Here is a 22185-nt window from a genome sequence, read left to right as displayed (position 1 = left end):
AGAGCTGGCGATCCTGGCCTTTTGTTGGAGACAGTATAACAAAGAGCTTATGCGGCGAGGGCGGCGCGTATTAATAACACAGCCTGGCAGATTACTTTGCCTGCCTGAGTTGATATGAGATTTATGCATTGCCCAAACCCAGGAAATACAGAAGTATTAATGATAATACTTCTTGTCCTAGCAAAGGTCACCAGCAATCTCTATCAATCCAGCTGCAGAGAAGGTTCCTGTGTTCGCAGGCAGAGGGAAGGAACTGCCTTTTAATCGCTTCATTTGGTGAGGCAGCTGAGGTTGTATGTCACGAGAATTACAGATTCAGCAGTAATTGGCCAGATATGGGGGCTATATTCCAGCCCCCCGGGTGTCATAAAGTGAACTCCCACACTGGTGATTAGCCCACGAGAAGGGCGGTCCCCGGCCACTGGGAAGGTGAGGCAATGCCTGCAGGAGGAGGGGGAGAGTGAACTGTGCGTGCACCCGTCTGTGTGTGCATACATATGTGTACCGCTCTTACGTGTACCCACGTGCATGTGACTGTGTGCACTTTGCACATCCATGGCTCTGAGCGTGCACGCGGTTTGCATCTGTGGCATGCACACGCCTGCGTTTGGGTTCACCTGTGTGCAGGTACGTGCCTCTGTGTGCATGCACAGTTTGCATCTGCGGGCATGTACGCGGCGTGTGTGTGTGTGCACATACCAGTCTGTGCATACGTGCCCGTTCAAAGATCCCGGACACGAAAGCTCATCTGCTTCCCACTCATCCTCCCCCCCTCTTGCCTTTCTGCGAAGCGGAGGGCCCCACATGCGTGCAGACACTCGATCAATTCCGCCGTAATGTATTTTATGAACATGCAGATGGCATGGCATGGGCCAGCGGGAAGGTTTTACCTTGGGATAAGAAATTAACACTGGCAAATAGCAAATTTACTGCATGTATTTTCATTTTCCTAATACCAGCACCATCTGCTAGCAATTGGTGCCCCACATCCCGGGTTTTTTCTCCTCCTCCTCCTTTCTTTTTTATGCACATGCAGAGCAAGATGCTGGATCTGTCTGAGACCTGAGAACCAGCTGCCAGGCAGCCCAACTTTCACCTGGCAGCAATTGGGCGAGAAGTGCTAGCCCCTGGCAGGGACATGGGGGCTGGGATGGAGTTGGCTTTACAAACCCAAACCCATGGCTGGTTCGGGTCCAGATCACATTTCAAACAACGCCCGGACTGCACTGGGCTGGGGAGGTGTCCAATACATGGTTCCGGTGTGGGCACCTCTACCAGAAAACCCCGTTCCATTCCCCAGTTTGAGTCCAACACTTGGCTGGTGGAAATCCAGCTCCACGAGCGTCAGCGGGGTTAGCTGATTTGCACAAGCTGACGATGTGGCTCGCTTGCCTGCCTCCTGCATGGATTTCTCCCTCCCCCCCCGCCGCCCCCAATTTCTGTCTTGCTCCTTCAAACCAGCCCCTGACACAGCTGTGAGCCCCGCCGACAAGGCAGGAGGCGTTTCAGCCACCGGCAAAACCTGCTGTCACAAAACGTTAACTCCACGCCATCCCAGTGCCGCCGCGAATGAGCCCCTTCTGCATCACTCCCAGCACAGCCCCGCGGGGGGAAAGCTGCCCCTGCCCAGTCTGCACCCGGCCTGGCAACAGGATCGCACAGGGAGCCCAATCAGCCCCGGGCTCATGGCAGCAAACGAAACCAACCTGCCTTTGCAAGCCTCACGCTCCGGCTTGATGCACTCTGAGGCCAGATCCCCGGCTGGTGCAAATCACTGAGGCTCCAATTTACGCACCTGAGAACCTGCCCCATTATTAGTCTCAGTCTGAAGCCTCCAGCTGGTGGGCCTGCCGGCGAGCAGCCGGGTATTGGCATCGGCCAAGCTACCCCCCATGATCAAGCCATGACTTGGGGGTTTATTTCCTTAGGGGTGGGGAAGGACGAGGGATCGTGTCTGGGGAGAAGGCGGGTCTGCTTTACCTACTAAGCAAATGAGATCAGCGCAAATGTTGAGCAGATCTAAGACCCAGGAACGAGGTGTTATCAGAAGGTGCACGTGTCTGCGTGAGCACGCCTCCTGCTTTCAAAGCCCACGGCCATCGCTCAGAGCAGCTGGGACTCTTGGCCGGGGAGATCAGTGGCAGGGCAGCTGGCAGGCGCCCTTTCCTGGACAGCACCCAGCAAATATATTGAAGGGAACCCATTCTTCCAGGGCTATAAAAATCAAATGCTGGCTGTATGGCAGTTAACCTCGCAAGCACACAGAGGGCGAGGAGCGTATTACAAACCCAGGGAGATTACAGAGCAGCTCACAGAGTCAGCTGTCGAACCAGCGCTCCCAACGGGAGAGCAAACACGCTGGGAGTGGGTGAGCGAGCGTGTGTTCGGCACAGCCGGCAGGGGCACGCTCCCAGCTGGCTGAAAGCACAGACGAGTTGTCAGCAGGCACTTCTCACCAGTGATCCCCCCCACACCCTGGAGGAAGGCGTGCCAGATCCTCCCCTCGCAATGGAATGGCGGAGGGAAAAGGCTGCCCCAGGAGACGCCTGTATCCAGGGAGCACAGGACGGACTCCCTCTAGCTTGGGGTCCGGACTGAGGCCGGTTTGGATTAAAAGAGCCAGCCGTCGGGCGGTGAACTTTACCTTGGGGGGGGCCAGAGGGGACAGACTTCTGTTTCTTATGCTGACGAGGCGCTCACGGCCTCTCCTGTCTCTCTAGAACAGAACTGATTACTGATGGGCAGATCTGTGATCTCGGCAGCTCTCCCAGCGCCAAGAGATGGCAAGGCTCCGGCACAGGCCCCCTTTGGAAGCCTGAATGGCCGCTTACAAGGTAGCTGGCAGTACAGACTGGGATGGCTATGGCTCCAGTGCATTTATGACGATGGCTGGTCACGCCAGCTCCCTCCGACAACAGCAGGTGGAGGCTAGCGCAGGTGTCAACAACAAAAACCTGAGCGGTGTACCGTCGCGACTCCCTGTGCTGTAAAATACGCCAGGGTGACTTTTCTTCAGAACAGTCAAAGCACAAAAGCAAGTCTCAGATCATTTGATTGTATGCTGGTGCCGCAAAACCGGCTCAGATAGCTGCCTGCCTCGACTGAATTCCCCACCGCACAGGGCACTGATCTGTCCATCGGGAGGTGGACTTTTATACGGAAGACTGGTTGCCTGTTCCCCTTGCCAGCTTGGGCAGACGGAAGGCGAGCCTCACAGCAGAGGCTGGTCGTCAGGCTCCATGGAAATGAACCAGAAAGCACCGCAGTGGTTGCCGAGACGACGCACAGGCATTGTAAGCTCTTTGGGGGCAGGCGTCTGTGTCCCTGCGTGGCTGGGAAGCCCCTAGCGATATCGGATTCCCCCAGGAAAGGGGGAAGTTTGGATTGCTTATCGCTAGTCCCCAAAGTCCATTCCGCTCAGGGCTTTGGGGGAGGGGGGTGCTTTTAGCACAAGAGCGGGGACCTGGCTTTGATTTGGTCGGTTTTGATCGCTACGCACAGTGACAGTTTTAAATAGTAATGAGGCATTTAAAAAAAAAAACCCAAAGGGTGGGAGGAGCAAAGGACAACAAAAAATAAAGATGGGCCCCGTGCACCAGGCTGGCAGGACGCTTGCCAAAGAGGCTGGAGTCTGAGCGGATGTGAGTTACAAAGAGAAAAGGCTGCGGGCGGCTGTCTCACTGGTTGGGGTTTTTTGAGGGGGGCACGGTGGGGAAGGTTCCTGCTGCTTTGCAGACCTTTTCAAAGCTGCCTCCTAAATCTCGCGCAGAGACAGGTAACACATTCATTATTGATGGATCAGTAGCTGAAGTGTGTAAATTACGGAAACAAACATGGAATAATTAGGGCATTAGAGAGAGCGTGGAGGGAGAACAGCGTTCGTGAGGCTTGGCACTGGTTTTCATCTTTGCAGGTGCTCCCCCCGGTGGCAGCCAACTACACACCCAGTTTCCCATATGCCCCTCTCTGCCAGCCAGTTCTCAGCCAGGAGGCCTGCTGCAAAGCCCGCTCTTGCCCAAACGAAGCAGAGAGGGGAAGGAAATAGCATCTCTTTGGCAAGAGGATTGGCGTCGCCTCCAACCCCCCCCCCCAAACCGTTTGTGTTTGAAAGAGGCCAGTGTGCGGGCAATACAGCTGGTGAGGTTGGTACCAGCCCATGCCACGGGGCCTTTCATGCACGCCTCGAGGATTTCGTGACAAGCACAGAACTGATCAGTCAGACTGCAGCGCCATAATTAGGGCCAATTGAAAGAGAGAGTGAAATCTGCGAAGATCACAGTGGGAAGCGGCTGTGATGAACGCTGGCTTTGAAACAGCATTTTGTAGGCAGTGGACTACCCTCATCGTTACATGAAAGCTATCTTCCTATCGCCTTTGCCCAGATCAGGCGCACAATGTGCACACACACACACACAAATACACCACACAGGTTTATATTCTCTCTTGCTTTTCTAGGTCAGGGCTGATTTCTGGAGGCAAAACAAAAGACTAGGTGTCAGCCGGTTATTTGTCATTCTGCGAGGGGGATCTTCCTCCAAACTGAAGGGTTCTGGAAACCAACGAGAAAAATCGTTGCTCTGTGCAACGTTTGTGGTTTCTGGTATTCAGCGAATGGAGAAAGCAGGAGAAAAAGCCAACAGCACTTCCCTACCTAGAGCGCCAGGCGATGGATTTTCATATGGCTTCCGGGCCAGATCCCTGACAAAGCACCGTCGATACGTTTGTTCACACCAGCTGGCTGGCTTCCTGCAGTGCTGGCCTCCATCTATAATGGGATGCTACATCCTACTGTCCTAAACGGACACTGAGGATGGGCAACAATTTCATGGACTGACTGCTCCCAGGGTCACCTCTTTGGAGAGCGTTTCCATCGGGATAAACTCGGGCGGCCCCGGTGTCACGTCAGCATGTCCCGACGCCAAGGGCTTGCATCGCATCAACGGGGGAGGGGTGGCGCAATACTGCAGCGACTGGTGATTAGACAGAGAAATGCAACTGCGGCCTTTGAGCTCATGCTGATTCCAGGTGTGTGGGTCTCCAGGCCACCTGCATACCTGGCCCTGTATCATGGCTGCTATACAGGTGATAACTGTCTGGGAACGGGCAAAGTGCCTCCACCCCTGTGTATTTCACTTGTGATGCCAGCTGACGAGAACGCTGGTCCCCGTGGGACATCACAGGGTCTGAGAAACTAGCGAGGAGAGGCAAGGGGTAAGGCATTTACTGGTGGCTTGACTGTTATAGCCACATTTCACCAGTGTTCCTGCGCCTCCCTGCAGCTCCTCCCTGGCCAATGCCGGGAATTAATTAGATTAATTATATTCGGCCAGCGATCCTGCATGTTGGTGCCAAAAATACTCTCTCGTGTGTGTGCCATTTCCTTCCTTGCCCCTACAGTAATCCTCAGCCTGTGGAGCAAATTATTAAAATTCACTTATATTTAATCTGCCTTCTGGAATTAATTGAATTTTTACGCTCGGCAAATGTCACTTTTCGCACTACCTTTGACGGCTGGCCGGGGGTCGGTTAAGTGACAGGCTTGAGGACCAGCGGCAACTTCAGAAAACGGGATCAGCGTGCTGGGGCCGGCAGCGCCTCCGGAGCCAGCATGAGGCAAGCGCAGCGCGAAGAGCGTCCGGGCTCTCTGCATGCGGCGCTAGGACTGGGCAACAGATACACTGGTGCCAGTTGTTCCAGACACCAAGGCTGGCTGGTCCGGAGAGCTGGCGACTCACTGGCACCGAACCAGCATACAACTGAGGCGCGTGTTACTCCGGGTGCCAGCCAATTGGCCAGGCGCTTGTTTCATCCAGGATCCAGCGTCCCGGCTTTGCTCCAGCCAGGGGGCGCACGGGAGCGGAGTTCCTCTGGCTCATTCTGCCAACTGGGACTAAGACAATACGGTGATACTGGGGGGTGGCACCCACTCACTAACTCCACCGCTAGCCCGGCTAGCGTCCTGACAGCCGATTGCTCGTGCCTCTTCCAGAACCATACGTCCTCCGAGCCCCTCCCCTGGACCCCTTTCCAACACACACAGGGAATATTTAACACAGGAAGAGCTCACTGGGCACTGCAGGTCACGATGGGACACTTAGAGGCCACTGAATCTCTTGGGTTTCATTTCCCATAGGACCTGATCCTACACCCAATGGGAAGCTTTCCATTGACTGCCATGGGAAGTGGATCTGGACCTGTTTGAGATCAGCGGTTACTGCTATGTCCCCTTTGGGGTTCCAAAGCTTCACACACGTTCCCCATTCAGCCCTTCCAGCCAGTATCCTGGCAGCTAAAAGGGACTCAAAGAAGGTCCTAGATCGGTCAAAGAGTTCACTCCCTCCAAACATCCCCCAGAAAGGGCCAGCTGACAGAAGCGCACCAAGGCAGTGCTTTTCGGAGGGGCTCTGTAATCAGAGCTCTCGTTAAAGACAAGCCCTTAAGCTTCCCGCCTGCTCAGGTAACTGTCAGAATGTGTAACCGACACGGTGACGTCTGCCTGAGTCTGCAGGCAGCCTGAAACAACTACTGCCCTCTGGTTAAACATGGCCTTCAGTCTGAACCCCGGCGATCGCTCTGCAATTGTCACAGCTGATTGACGCACACAAGAGAGGAAGAGGTGGGTCATATAATGAAGATCAGCGTGACCTCTCTGGTGAGGAGCATCTCAAGTGGGTGAGGCTTGGGTTGTGGGGGGAACTTGGCTATATCTCCTCCCACTCCTGCAATTCGACCCCTAGGCAGGGGGTGCGGTTGCACACCTCCCTCCTGGAGGAAGAGAACCCAGGATAGGAAAGTGACCGAGTTCTAATCGCCTGCCCGGCAGTGCTTGGCACTGCTGCTAAGCCGCCTCTCCCGCTGGCTGACAACGTCCGTAGGGCTGCAGCCAGCTCTGGTGAGGAGCCAGAGGGCCTCTGGAGAAGGGCTGGATTTCTCAGCGGGAGCGGCACCTCCCGGAAGGCTGAAAGAGTTCAGCAGCAGCCTGGCTGCAGAGCCCTCCCATTTCCAAGGCGGGATGGAGACATTAGACAGACACACCAGGGCTAGTACCACCTGCTGAACTGGGCCCGGAGAAGCTCCAGCTGCTCCCCGACTCTTCAAGACCCACTCCAGCTATTGCAGGGCATAGGCTGGTTCTGCGCCGGAGCCTGCCATGACGTAAGCAGACTGAGCCGCAGCAAATGCAACCTGCTGGCTGTTTGCTGAAAGATAAAAGGCTTCCTCCCCCCTCCCCCCAACTTCTTGAAATTGCCCAAGTGTCTAATTTGCCTGCCTGGAAGGGAGAGAAAAAGAGCCTCAATTTTCCTGGGTAATAAGCCCTCCAGACAAAGGCAGGAGCAGGCATTCAGCAAGCGCTGGCGCTGAAGGGAGCACGGCGTGTTCCCTCCTGAAATGACAGGCTGGGTCCTGGGCCCAGGTATTGTTCCTCCACCTGGAATTTCAGAGGGAGAGGAGGGAGTGGAGGGATTAGCTGATGCCCCTGCTGTTGCTCCCTCCCGCCCGTGAAAACAACGTGCCAGTGAGAGACTGGTGCCAAGATGCCACTCCAGGCAGCAGGCGCTTTGCAGAGCTCAGGAAGCAGGCGATCTTCCCCAGAACTGGCGGAAGGGGGAACCGGACAGTGCGGGTCCTCCACTAGTCATTTAACCGAGCACAGAGCATCCCAGAACTACCCCTCCTGCCTTGGGATTGCCAGAGACCAGCAAGCTGGCGTTTGCCACACACAGGAGTCAGAGCATCCAGAGGGCGGAACCGGGGGAGAATTCAGAGAGACCCCGGGGCAGTTTACACCTGGCCGCAGGAGTCCTGGGGACAGAAGGACCTGCTCCTTGGAGCGAGGGGTGCCGCTGGCGGCAGCAGCTGGACCCCTGCACGTGTGAAGAGCAAGACTTCTGGGCTAGGCCCAGACAGCTTGGGACACTGGTGACTGTAAACCTTCCCCCCCCATCTCCCCGACTGCAGCCCCCCCTCATTCCCCATGCTTCTCCGGCTGCAACCCCCCAGTGCCTCCCCAACTGCACCCCCCGCCCCGCTGCTGGTTTAACTGGTGGCCCAAGACCAGCAATTCTGTTTCATTGACAGCTCTGAGGTTTTGAGATGAGTTTTCATTCTGATGCAGAACATTGCAGAGAGAGAGAGAGAGAGAGAGAGCGAGCGAGCGCTGTGACGTTATTGATATAATCTGGGACCATATAGATCATTGTTGCAACCAAGGTCCTGTAGTGGCACCCAAATCTTGTATAAAGGGGGTCAAATGGGGTGTCTAGGACAAGGTTATGGTTTACTGGTTATGATTATGCTGTCTATATGTGTGTATCACTTTTGTAGTCGAAGTTATGAATATTGGCTCTGTACTGTCTGTATGGCAAATTTATGCTATGCTTCTGGGTGACATCCCAGACAAGCTGAGATTAGCTCTGCCTAGCCTGCTTGATGGCCCATTAAGGACCATCAGCTATACAATGGACCCATTGAGAAAAGGCAGATACGCCTTGTAACTCAGCAAAGTATGCAGGGACTGGCCCATGGACTCCAGACTCCATGTTGCTGTAATTTTCCACAGTAAGAACAAAGGTGTTCTTACACCTGGAAAAGACTATATAAGGCTGATGCCTCATCTCCATCTTGTCTTCAATCCTGCTTCACACCTCTGGAGGAACTTTGCTACAAGCTGAAGCTTTGAACAAAGGACTGAGGACCCATCCCAGCGGGGGATGTATTCCAGAGACTTGATTTGAACCTGCAGTTTATTCCATCGCTGCTGCAAGCCTGAACCAAGAACTTTGCCATTACTGTATGTAATTGATTCCATTTAACCAATTCTAACTCTCATCTCTATCTTTTTCCTTTTATGAATAAACCTTTAGATTTAGATTCTAAAGGATTGGCAACAGCGTGATTTGTGGGTAAGATCTGATTTGTATATTGACCTGGGTCTGGGGCTTGGTCCTTTGGGATCAGGAGAACCTTTTTCTTTTACTGGGGTATTGGTTTTCATAACCATTTGTCCCCATAACGAGTGGTACTGGTGGTAATACTGGAAAACTGGAATGTCTAAGGAGATTGCTTGTGAGACTTGCAGTTAGCCAGTGGGGTGAGACTGAAGTCCTCTTAGTCTGGCTGGTTTGGTTTGCCTTAGAGGTGGAAAAAACCCCAGCCTTGGGCTGTAACTGCCCTATTTGAGCAATTTGTCCTGAGTTGGCACTCTCAGTTGGGTTCCACCAGAACCGCATTGTCACAAGCGCGCACCCAAGAGACAACAAGCCACTAATCAGGACGCTCAGCTGAGATGTGAGGGACTCAGGTTCGAATCACTGCTTTGTCCGGTTCAGACACGGACTTTTACTTGGGTCTCCTACATTGCAGACGACTGCTCCGCTTGCTGGACTAGTCTGGTCGGTCTCTTGCTCTGCTCCTGCCCCTCCTGAAATTCCACCCGGGACCTGAGAAACCTGCCCGGAGAATCGACCTCTTTCCAACAGACCAAAGTTCTGTTTAAAGTTTTCCGACCAGCTCAAGTTCTGCCCCGTCCCACAGCACCAAGGAGCCCCCAGCCCCTAGCGGGTGGCTTACACGCTGGACTCCATCTCGCTCGCCTGGGACCATCATACATGAAAACATCATTACCCCCTGGGAACGTATAGCACGAAGCTCCCGGCACTGACAAGTGCGTTTCACACAGATGGGAGAGATACAAACAGCATCAAGGCCTGCTCTCCACTGACAGCACCACAGCCAGCTTTCGCTTGGGGAGCTGCCCGCAAAGGCCCCCAAGCAATCCAGCACTGGGTGGGGGCCCTCAGCCACAGGGGAGCTGCTTGGACCCTGGCAGCTTGCCTTGACCCCAGCCATCCGCATGGCTGCATCATCAGGGCAAACAGGCACTTGCACAGCTCCCCCTGCTGGCCAACGGGGTTAGCTGTACCAGGGCAAACGGATCCTGTCTACACCAGGCAGCTTGTTCTGGTGCATTCGTTACGGATGGCTGAGAGCCCTGCTGCAGACAAGGACTGGGTGCCTCTGAAAATCCATGGTCTCGGAGCTACTGGCATTTGCCACGTCTCTTTAGATTCCATACACACGCACGCACACAATTAATCTGCCTGCCAATCGACCTGGGATAAAATGGTCACACGCTTCTCAGAGGAAAAATCTACAGCTTACAGCAAATGCTAACAAAGGCCCCGGCCTGGCGCTGCCTGCCTGAGCGCTCGGGTCCAGTGGCATATGCTTCCGATGTTATCAGTGTCGCTGCGCCGCATTAAGGTGGAGAAATTGATTAGAAGGTTACTTATCCCCAAGCTCAGGCTGGGACTGTAAAACCCGGGGAGGGAGATGCAGCCAGCAGCTGTTCACGGGCGGGCTTTGCTTCCTGGGTGTCAAATGAACCCTGCCCGAGGCCATCCCTCCTGGCTGGCAGGAGCGGCTGTTAGAGCACTTTTGCAGCAGCCCCACCCTAACCCCCTCCCTCAGTCAGCAGTGCCCTGAAGAGTTGTGTGGGGGGAGAGCGGTTCCAATCCAGATGGGGGGGGGGTCTCCTCCTCCTGACCCCCCTCCATCTCCCAGGTCAGCATTGCACACAACACAGGCCCACCTGGAGAGAGCTTACCCGCTAGGAAAAGTCACATCCAGCCAGGCAAGCTGCCCTAGGGGGGCCTGGCCTCTCCCCTTGCAATCCAGTCAGCGGTGGGGAAGAGGGCGGCCCAGGGCATGCTGGGATGTAGAGAGGCTCTGTGAAGGGGAGGCGACAGGAGGGGAGGAGCTGCCCAAGGGAACTCAAGGGGGAGGGCACGCGTTAGCTCGGTTGGGTGGCTGGAGACCCCGTGCCCACAAGCCAGGAACCACGGCCACGTGAAGTCAGAGCTACGCTAGGAGATTGCTGCCAATGGCTGCTAGCAACGGGTCCCCTTGAACTGGCGCTGAAGAGAATCCACGCGGCTAGCCGGGGCGTCCACCGGCACCGAGACCCGCAGTGCCAGGGACCGTGCTGAGAACAGGACGGGGAAACCAGCTGCTCCATGGCAGAGCAGTTCCAAGGCAGCGTCTTACTAACCAGCCTGTCCAGGAACTCGCCGAGACGGGGGCTCTGTGACAGGCAGGGGAAAGGAGGCATCTGGGCCCCGGCGGCTGGACTGCGAAGGGGAGCACCTGGAAGGAACAGTGAAAGCTCCCAGCGGCTCCTGGCTCTCCCTCACAGAGGCTGCGAGGTGGCAGGATGCCGCCTTTATTCCCTGTTCGAGCGAGACAGGCACGTTCGCTCCCACCGCTTTCATCTTGTCCCACGGGGTGCCTCGGCGTGCAGCCACGCTGGGCTTTTCAGTCTGGGGACGGCAGCGCTTGACACTCGCCAACGGGCTCTGACTGCCTGGCTCTTCATCTCCGCCTTTCATCTCCCTTCCAAGGGGGACCAGCCGCGCTCCACTGAAGTGGGTGCTTAGGAGAAGAAAGTGCTGAGCTGGCGCCCGCTGCAAAGGGCTCAGGGAAGCTGGGGTGTCAGTCGTTCCAAGGGAGAGCGGGACTGAAAAGGTGTCAAGCCCTTTGCTCCCCGCAGTCACTCCCTTTCTACCTCTGGGGTATCTCCAACTGGATCCTAGCCAGCTCCCCAACTACTATCTACTGCCCATCCCTTCCGCTCTCCCTGGCCCCCCACCTCTCTGATCTCCCGCCTTCCTGCCACCCTCGGCAGCTGTCCTCCCCCCTCGAAGGCCCCGGTCTACACCTGAGAAATTCATGCCAGTGTAACTCCCTCCATGCAGCGCCAGCAGCACGGACGCAAAGTGGGGCTTACCCCGGCCCAACCAATGTCAGCACCTCGCACTGGGGCAAGCCCCACGTCCCAGCCGAGCAGCGCACCCCCCACAGAAGCTGGGATGGCAGCGGTGCCGTTACCTCCTGCAAATCTCTCAAAGGCAGACAGAGCCTGGGGAGAGGAAGAGGATGGGCTGCCATCTTCCTCCTCCCCCCTTAGACAGGCTGGCTGCAATTCCTCACTGCTTTGTGCCCTGTGTTGCCAGCTGGGAGCCTCCGACACCTGCCTTGCAGGGGCAGACGTTGGAGCAGTGGCGGAGATTGACCCCGTCATGTGACCGCACTATTAACTATCGGTAAGCCATGACCCCTGCCAAGTGCCGAGGCTCTGGATGATGGAGCGTGACTTTATTACCTGTGCACAGACAGGAGGGGCAGTGAAGAACCAGGTTCATTGCTTAGGAAGGACGCTCTATAATTTTTATTTCTTTAAACCCCAGTTAAATCGGCCATTCCTCCCCTTACCCAGACTTGTTATTATATGGGTCAAAGGTTTCAGGCAAAACCCTTGCGTGCCACGGGACCAGCACACATGGGGTTAAACAGATCTAAGGATGGAGTGATTCTCTATCTGGGTGTCCCCTCCTTCGCAGATCTCTGCATTAATACCAGTGGGTGCACCAGCGCTGACTGTCAGACACATACAGCTGTCACATGCATTAAAAAAATAATAATCAATGTAGCAAACAACAAAACAGAGCGAAAATTCAGGCGGCTAAAACAAATACAGCCATAAAAAGACGGGAATCCTAGCAAAGCTATCTGTGCAATTAAGCAGTTTTCTGCTGTATAGTGATAATCACCTAATTATACTATTAATGACAGTTCAACCTGCTCTGAAATAAAAGGACATTCTTCCAGAACAGGATGCCAGCTGTTTGTTACAGATGTCAAACATCTTTAAAGCATTATTATTAAAAAAGGGGGGGAAAAAACATAAAACTAACACAGCCTTATTCCCCTCCCTTGCCATGTAAAAATAACACAGCGGAGAAACGGTCGCTGGCTAAAAGAGTGAGCCAGGGCACAATTAAAACCTGAAACGGGAAGGAGGGGGGGGGGGGGAGGCAGCATATTTTTATTTTAACTGCGTCTTTAATTCTTTCCAATTAAATAATTCATTGAGGAAGAGGAATGTTTATCCAGTATAATAGCTCTCCCAGTGACTCAGACTCAACTCCCCATGTAAACAGAAACTGTAAAATACGTTGTCATCCCAAGCAGTTCGCCAGAGCCAAATTTAGAGAGCTGCAGGCTATTTGTGGCAACCCCGGCCTGCCATTCGCGCCTGCCCTGAACTCAGCAGACATATGCTCGGGTTTTCATTCCCTGCCAGTATTTCTCCGGCACATGTGTGCCTTTGACATTTGGTAGCACGAAGGTGTAATAAATATCCAACTTTGTCTTTTGACAAAAAGCAGCCGCATTTAATTAACTAGAGTGTGCAAAAGGGAAGGGGGGTGGAAAGGAAGAAAGAAAGACAGAAAGACAGAAAGAAAGAAAGCCCTTTGAGAAATAGAATCAAGGGCAGAAGAGCACGGCAGGTTGTGGAGAACACTCCGTTCTCTAGGGGCAGCTCATGACGGTTCTGATGGTCCCCAGAAAGGTGCTGAGAGCACACGGCACTCACACCCCTGGTTTCACATCCACAGCCCAGGATCGGGGTGACTCTGCCCTTTCCCAGTGGGACCGAGCCCACCGCCAGGTGAGCAGACTTGCTCAGGCTGGACATGGCGCCATCATTAGCCTGCAAGCTGCTTTCTCTGCATTTCTGGCCGACGCTGCAGACGGCGCCCCGCTAGCTTTGCCATCTGCACATGCCAGCGGACCAGGGCAGCCCGCCCGAGTCCGGTGCCAGGGAGAAATGGGATCCAGCAGGTGCTCCAACCCAGAGCCAAGCGCAGTTCTGAGGCAGGGCACAGGGGAAGGAGGGGTTGTTTATTTCCCTTTCAAAGGTGAGATCTCCAGAAGCCAAATGGATCCATTTGGAAAGGCCGCAGGAGCGGAGCACGCCGGATCCAAGCGAAGGCAGATGCAGGAGACACCGGCAGTTCACATTTTAAGGTAACATCTGCTAAGTGCTAATCTGCTTGTTGGCCCTTCAGCAATTCATTCATAGGCCTCTCCACCCTGGTTACAGAGCAGGCCCTCCTGGCAAGGGGGAGATCAGATGTTGGTAATGGAACTAATGGTTTGTGGGACTTTCATGCAATGTCACAGGTACCCTTATCACCAAGGGGCTTTCGAGTGGGACAGGAGGGGAGATGGGGGGGAGGCTGGGCAGCCCATAATCCGCCACCTCCCCGGATGAAGCGGCAGGAATTACATGTGCTCTCTGCACCATGCCGCAATGTGGAATGACAGATCAGGGGCTCCTGCCAAAGCCTGAGGGGAACATTTGCTTTCCGAACAGCAGACCATGACAAAACCTGCCTTCCAGGCAACTCGACTGGCCCCTACTCCAGCCATTTGAGCTCCTTGACAGCCAACAACCGCAGCCAGCAGAGGGTTTTCAGCAGCGCTGCGCATCTGCTGCAGTGCCACTCGGGGCTGCCTCCAACCCATGGGGCTCTCACGAGTGCTCCCAAGGTATGATGTGTCATGCTTAGGGGCTGCTTGGCTGGGAGAGATCCCGGAGAAGGCCCAGTGCAGCATGAAATGCATGTGGGGATAGTCTGGGGGTGCTCTTCCAAACCAAGGCCAGGGGGGCACTGGGCTGCTGAGGGGACCATCTTTCAGATCAGATTAGGTGAGGCTGTTAAAAATTCCTTAGCGCTTTTGCAAGAGCTCGGGTGTTAGTCCCAGTGTCCTGGCCAAATTCCTGTCTGGATAATTACATTCTGCCTCCCGAAATCCTTCCCAGCACTTCCAAGGGAATACAACATTCTTCTAATCTGCTAAAGAACAGTGAGCAGCTGCTGCATTCCACCCCAGCGCTGGCTGCATCTCATTGATGGGTAAACTGATCCCTGTCTATATAGGCTGCAAAGCATCTTGGGATCCTTTGGGACAAGAGGGGCATAGAAATGTCAGATGATATTACTGTTACACTGGGATTACAAGTGCGCACACACACAAACACACACGCTAGCAGTCATTACCACTATGTCCGATATGGCTAAGGGCAAATCTGTCTTTAAAACCATTGGAAACCAGGCTTAACCCAGGAATAAAGAGATTAAGGGGAAGGGGGGGGGGGGGAAGGTTGGCTTAGTAATAACTTACTTCCCCCTCCCCAAGCCATTCACGTCCAAACCATGACTACAAGCAAAGCACACCGCCATACTCCCACAGGAGCTGGCCATAGTGGGGATGTAGAAGGAAATTGGATTAAGGTGAAGCAGGGAGAAAAGGCCACCCATACCAGGCCAGATAACAGATATTCACCCAGATTATACGGCCTACCGGCGCAGAGGACTGGTAGTCAGGAATCCACAGTGTTTGACCTTGGAGAAATCCAGCCCCTCCCCCCGGTGCCTCAGTTTCCACAGCCATGAACTGAGGCAAATGTTACTGAGCCTCCTTTGTAAAAAGCTTTGAGATCGTTGGCTGGCAGGAGCGCTCTGGCTGTGCCGAGTGTTGCCACCGCTACAGTCCACCCCCGGCTGTAGGATCCCACTCTCAGAGGCCAAGCGGGTGGCTAACCTCCCCTCCAGCCCAGCAGAGCTATGAGGCAACACCCAGGTGCCAAAGCAACGTCCCATTGCCATCAACGCCTGCAGCCAGCAGACAAATCCGACACGGGCTACCCATCACGGGGAGGGCGGAGAGGAGGAGTAACAGGCCTGGGGCCAGGGAGGAGACAGATCCATCCAGCAGGCCACAGCTGGGTCCGCTCCCATGCAGCACCCTCGCCTTAGCCTCATCATGGGAGCTAAAGGCTTCAGGCCAAGCCCTAGCCCCACCGAGTGAAGTCGGTGGCAGGTGCTTGCCCCATTGCCTGCAGCGGGCGCAGGGTGTGTCCGCCCCTTTCGGCAACGGGCAGGCCGTGGGTTACGGAGCAGGGCGAGGACGCCCACCTCAGGTGCAGCTGGGCGCCGGAGGGGGACGCCCACCGAACAGGGAGCGGTTGTTGGAGCGGAGAGCATGGCCTTACCCAACCGGCCTATAAAGCTGGGCGCTGCACTGAGTCTCAAACGGGCAGCGTTCTAACTGCACCCGCTCAGCTGTAATGAGCTCGCTCGCTCTCGACCGCCCTCCGGGCAGGTGCCGCCCCGGGTAGCAGGGCGGCAGCAGCAGAACACACAGGAAGGGGTTAAAATCTCTCTCTTGTGCCGGCTGCTATGCAGGGGTGTGAAAAGGGCCTCCCTCCCTTTCTCCTTCCCCTTCCCCTGGAACTGGGGCCGGCTGGCTGAAAGCGCCTCTGCTAATCACCGCTCAAGCTCTTGACACTTGTTCTGGGCACCACGGTGCCAAGCAGGGGAACAAAAGGAGCCGGGCCCTCGGCATCCTCTCCTGCACACAAAGGAAAGCCAAGGTGACAAAAATCTTTGCCTTTCCAGCCGCCCGCTTCCCTCCCTCTCAATGTTATTGATTTCCACTGCCTGTTCCTCGGGTCACAGATCCCCTCCGCGCCAGCCATGAAAGCACCACTTAGCCCCTGCCCCCCCTCCTCCCCCCACAGCTGCTTCTGCAGTAATTAGTCCACGGACCCCCAGACATCAGGCCTTGTGCAGGGCGGTTTTCCTTTTTTTTGCTCCCTCCTTTTATATCCTCCCTCTTTCTTTTCTCTCCCACCCCCCCTTTCAAATAACCACAGGGAAACTAGCAAGTGGGTGACACTGTTGCCATGACGACCAAATTTAGGACTGGGGGGGGGTGTCCCGGAACTAATCCCATGTGAATTACATTACAAGAGGGGGAGAGTGCTATCACCTCGGGGCTGAGCCACACCGGGGAGCTGCAGGGAGAGGCACAGCGTCGCCAGGTGCCGAGCACCCGCACCGACTCCAACGGGAGAGGTGGGGGCTCAGCACGTCTGAAAAGGAGGCTGCAGGATTGTCCAGATGACTCTCATCTAGGAACCTACGCAGAGCCCAACTTTTATAGATGCATTGATTTTAAGGCCAGGAAGGGCCATTAGATGATCCGGTCCCAGTTTCTCCACAACACCTGCTTACCCCTGTACTGAGACCAGTAACTGGTGTTTGACTAAAGCATATCTGACCTCTGGGGTGCGTTGCCAAATTCGGCTTGTTTGTAGGAAAACGGATAGGGGGGAAGGATTGTAAGCCCTGATCCCACCAGCTGCTCTTCATTTGCCAGGACTAGGGGGACACCAGTGGGGTTTGAACTGTGGACAAGAGTCTGATCCGTGGCTCAGCATTGCTTTAAATCAATGGTGTTTGTGCAGCCGGCCTGACGGAGGAAACACATTCGAAACAACCCTGAACACCCAATGGGATTTGAACCAAGGAAGCCTTGTATCAGCCTGGTAAAACAATAAACCAACTCCAGCCAGGGGCCTTTCAAGACCAAATGGCTTCGTGGTCCAAGATACGGCCAGGTGATAGTCTGGGCGTGGCTTTTAGCTGAAGCATTCTGATTGGCTGGTGACACTGACCCACCCGTCGTTGTTTGCAAGATTCCTATTGGGGCTGGCAGGGAACTTGCCAAGGGGGAGGAAGGTGAATGGCTCCCAAGGCGCAGCCAGGGAACCCGGTTTGAGCTGGGGATGCTGATAGGGAGTGGGGGGGCGCTAGTGATCAGGGCAGAGAGGCTTTGCCACAGACTCACCCCACAGCCTGGGCCTTACTTGCTCCTCCATGGGGGCTAGCAGGCAAGAGGCGCTTTGTAAGCACCCTCCTGATGGGAGAAGGGATAAAAAGCCAGTCCCCCACCTTCTCCATCATTCACAGGGCTCTCTGCTCCGGGGCTGCCAAGAGTACTTTTTCATTGCCAGCCGCAGTGGTACCCCAGTGGGGCGTATAGCATTGCATTCGCTAGGCACTCATCTGCAATTTGCAGGGAGTGTGTGCACCCATGTGAGTGAGATGGGGGTGATGGGGAAGCAGGAAACTTCCCTCTCACAAGCCCAACTTCACAGGGCATTTCTCACTCTCCCACAGGAATGCCCTCATCTGTTCATCAGCTCTGGTTCTGCCAAGGCTTGCTAGGGTAGGAAGTGTGGCCTAGTGGATACAGCACTGAACCTGGACCCTGGAGACTTGGGTTCTATTCCTGGCTTGATCACTGGCCTGCTGGGTGGCTTTAGGCAACTCAATTCCCCTCCTGTTGCCTCAGTTTCCCTTTCTGTAAAATGGAGATAATGATCCTGCGCTCTGAGCTCTCCGGAGGACAGGCACTACACACAAGAGCTTGGTATTATTATGATGTCCATCTATTTAAAACCAAGACAGGAGAGGCGACAGGTGCCACTTTCAATGCGACGGAAGTATCGCCTCAGCGCAGTCCCCCCTTAGTTACCTCCAGAACCCTTCCTGGGGGAGCTCTGGAGGCAGATACACACTGCGAGGTGTGTGATTCAGCGACCCATGGCCTTTTTGTATAGCAGGGCAGAATGCTCCTGGGTGCTTCTAACAGCACCTTTCATCTGAGGATACGAAAGCGCTTAGCAAACTATTAACCGAGCGTCACATCAACCCTGCCTCAGGTGTAGTAGGTCAGCGCGGCATCCATTTTACAGCTCGGGATGTCAAGCCACGTACGCCGGTCAGGCCCCTGCAGTCCCAACTTGCTGGCCCCCACTTCAACTACTAGCCCCCACGCCCTCTGAGTGGGAAACGGGGTCCAAGCCACATGGTGTGTTTTCCCCAGCGAGGAGCCTGGAGGCGGAATTACGGCCACGGCCCAGCAACGAGGCAACCTCAGAATTAACAGGACCTTTCCCATGTAGGTGCTAAGCCAGGTGCAGCTGCACAGAAGGGATGTGAACGTCCTCGCCGATGCTGGAAAACCTGCCCACACACTTTCCCGAGGGGAAGGCTGCACTCTGAGAACAGAGCAGGACACCGGAGGAACACAGCTTGGGTGACTCATCCTTAACACAACGCAACCAACACAGGCAGGGCAGCGTTTACACGGCAGACCCTAGATCCCACCATCTGCTCTGATCCGCTGGCTAATATTGCCACCCTGGGCTGAAATTAGGAACCAGTCACAGAGGCCCTGATTCTGCAGCTATCCCCATTCAGCAAAACACCTAAGCATGTGCTTAAGACTTTCCCAGAGCTTGAGTGTGTGCTGGAGTGGGGTCACCAAGAGAACCCCAATGGGATAAAAGCGAGGGTCTGACCCACAGTGACCCAGAGAAGGGACTCCAGTGGGATTTGTAATAGGCCCACAGCTAGGTGGCTACATTGGAAGGCTGGGAGCAGCCAGAGAGCAAGCGAGGTCATCACAGCCTCCCACAGGATGCTGAAAGGGAAAGCAAACTCCGGCACGGCAAAGCCAAGTCTTCACGGTGAGCGTGGGGGCTGCTAACAGGCAGCATCCCCAGCCCTGCTCAAAGAGCACCATCTCATGGGACTGTTACGGGGCCCGATCCCAAAGCCAAGGGGGGGGGTTGCCACTGATGCGTGTGACTCCTCACCCCTACCACATCCATTCTGGCTCACAAGGGCAGCTGGCTTGGATGGAAATCGAGTTCCTTTCCACCACGCATCAAGTTCTCTGCCACAGGCAGTCCCACCCCCACTGCACACCCTCGAGGCTGGCGGCTGGACAGCTCAGAGGTCAGCCACGAAGGCCTGATGCAACTGCGCCCCCAGGAACACAGCTTCCCCTCGCATTCAGCACCCGTGTGCCGGGGGCTGAGTTGAGCTGATCTGACCAGGTGCTCCAGCCAGAGGCTGAGCAGGACGGCATGAATCAAACCAACCATCTCAGAGCCAGCAAAAGGCTTCCCCACACTGATCTTCAGTCCACATCCTTCACAAGTTCAAAACAATCCAGCCACGCAAAAAGAGTCATCAATAAAGGGGCAACACCGATAATGGGTTACTCTGCAAGGACCAAAGCTCCGGGCTGTGAAGCCGGCAGCCTGGCGATGGTCCTTGCTGGGGAACAGAACCCACAACAGACAGCTCCATCCAGCTCACATGGAACGAGCTGCCTCCCACCCCCTTGACAGCACTGCAGACAGAGAGGAAGCATCCCAGGAAAAAGCCTCCCAACCAATTACTGGGATAAATGGCAGAGAAGGAATTTCAAGTTTTCCATTCCCCCCTGGTTCCTTGCTGGTCTTTAAAAGAAGTCTGGCTCCTTTGACGCGAGCTCAGATGATGCTGTTAAAGCCGTCCTGCCCCACTTCAGCAGCAGCAGTGGATCCGGTCTGGTTGCCATATCCCTTTACTAACGACTAGCTGAGCAGCCGTGCAAGGGAATGGGTCTGGTGCTCTGAATGGCTCAGAACTGCACCCTTCACTAGAAGAGGTGCAGCAGGGAGAGTGAGAATGTCCACTCTGATGAGTCGGTTCCTCAGCCTGGACCACGCACCCATCTAGATGGAGTAATCAGACCCCCAAAGGGCCTCGGCTGTTGCAGTCCCACTAGGCAGCCAGCCACAAGAAAGAGTTCCGGGGGGGTGGGGGGATGAAGTAGGGTTTATAATGGCCAGCTTGGCCCCGTCTGCTCCCAGCTCGAAAGCAGCCATCGAAAGGTGAACTGGGCTATGGTTTCAGCCTTCCTGGCCCTGGTCCGGTTCTGGGTAGACCAGGATTTGCTTTCTGAGGATCATTATTACAAGTGACATAAGCTCAGAAGATTGGGAACGGGGTATGGAGCCTTCCACGATGGGGCCTCCACTCCCCCGGCACCCCACCTTAGCAGTGACCATCTCACTCATTCATTTCCTAACGCCTGTGTTATCACATAGCCGGGTGGACTGTGCGATGGGGAACCAAGCCCACCGCAGAACTGTGCTGAGAGCCCCAACTCACTTCCACCTAACGGTCAGAGAGTTTTGCATAAGTGGTAAAGCGCAGGACTAGGAGCTCTGCATTTGAGCCCTGGCTCTGCCACTGCCTGGCTGGGTGGACTTGAGCAAGTCACTTCTCCCCGGCTTTGGTCTCCCAATCTGTAAGGTGGGGCTGATGAGCAACCACTGCCTCACAGAGATGTTCTGAGGCACAACAGTCATAAAAATAAAGCACTCGGGGGGTCCTGGGTGCTAGAGAGGTGCAACATGTGGTTACTGGTCAATGGCCCACCTGAACAGCCCCCCCCACACACACATCCTCACTGGTGCTCTTGTAGGCAAGGTGTTGGAGAAAGTATTGCCTCCAGGAACCCAGACAGGTCCTAAAAGAACAGGTGGCACCTGCACTGGCATGGGAGGAGCTTACATTGTTGCGTTCCCTGCTGCTGCACCTGTTCCCTCAGACAGAGGCCTTCAGGCCCCAGGGCAGTCAGTCTAGCACCTTTCTTCGGTGCTTTCTGTTTCAAATAAAAGTCATCTAGGGTGTGAGGCGCCCACCTCCCTGTTCTCCTATCTCCCCGCCCCGCCCACTCAGGTTACAATGAGCTGTTGGCCTGACATTACACACACAACTCCACCTCTTTGACCTGTGGGTTTATGCGGGTCGCTGTGCATGACACCAGACAGCATGGGGACAGGCCCAGTGATGGAACAGAGACGGTTACAATGCTCCACGGGGCTTCTGCAGCTAAGTCACCGCCATGATCATAAAACCACTCTGTAAAACGCTTGAAAGCCTAACTTAGAAGGTTGAAATTTACATCTGCTCTGACCCTACCTGTGCTATTAGCATTTCCTAATGCCTCTGGTAGCTGCGAAGGCCTGTGTGCAATGATTCCTCTGTTTGACAGCACCGTGAATAGTCCACACATAATTTTCCTTAATTGCTTTAAATCTCAAAGGCTGACACTTCAATGCACCTCTTCTTTCTGACGCTGGTTGGAAAGAAAATAGACCATCTGATGGATGCCCAGAGAAGGCAGAAATACAGTGGCCTGTGAAGGGGAACGGAATATTACTCCACTGGCAATAGATCATACTTTTCTATCACTTCCTGGAACAAATCCTTTTCTCACATCTGCAGTGAATCTATTTCGATATTAAATGCCGATTGGTTTTACAGGGTAAAGGAATTAGTGAACTAGCAATTATAGTAAAACAGAGAAGTTTCACGCAACGGGGGCACAGTAGGTAAATACCGCTGGATTGGAACATGTTAAAAAATAGTCTCGCTCCATCTGCTTAGAGACTTTTCAGGCATCCCCTGTTTGATTTTACAGGACCAAAAAAAAAAAAAAAAAAAAAAAAAAGTGGAGCATTTGTGCAGTTATTATTGATTTCCATTTTAAGCAGTGAAAAAACCCCAGAGCAAGCGAGAAATGGAAACCCATGAAGACGCATCTCTAAGGATCATCAAGACCTCATAAAAACACAAAAAACTG

The 22185-nt window shown here is 54.6% G+C and overlaps 1 protein-coding gene and 1 long non-coding RNA gene across 4 annotated transcripts in view; one reads left to right on the top strand and one right to left on the bottom strand.

Moving 5' to 3' along the window:
- The window catches only part of GSE1 (Gse1 coiled-coil protein), a 342546-nt gene that overhangs the window by 79354 nt on the left and 241007 nt on the right, over positions 1-22185 (bottom strand). The window lies entirely within an intron of this gene.
- On the top strand, positions 2121-5450 carry LOC117886774. The gene is made up of 2 exons (XR_004648049.1): positions 2121-3293; positions 4456-5450. It is a non-coding gene; the product is annotated as an uncharacterized LOC117886774 (long non-coding RNA).

The sequence above is a fragment of the Trachemys scripta genome, chromosome 13 (genome assembly GCF_013100865.1).
Source record: "Trachemys scripta elegans isolate TJP31775 chromosome 13, CAS_Tse_1.0, whole genome shotgun sequence".
In the NCBI taxonomy this organism is placed as follows: Eukaryota; Metazoa; Chordata; order Testudines; family Emydidae; genus Trachemys; species Trachemys scripta.
Note: the sequence above shows the minus strand (reverse complement) of the source record. Positions and strands in the feature narration are given on the sequence as shown.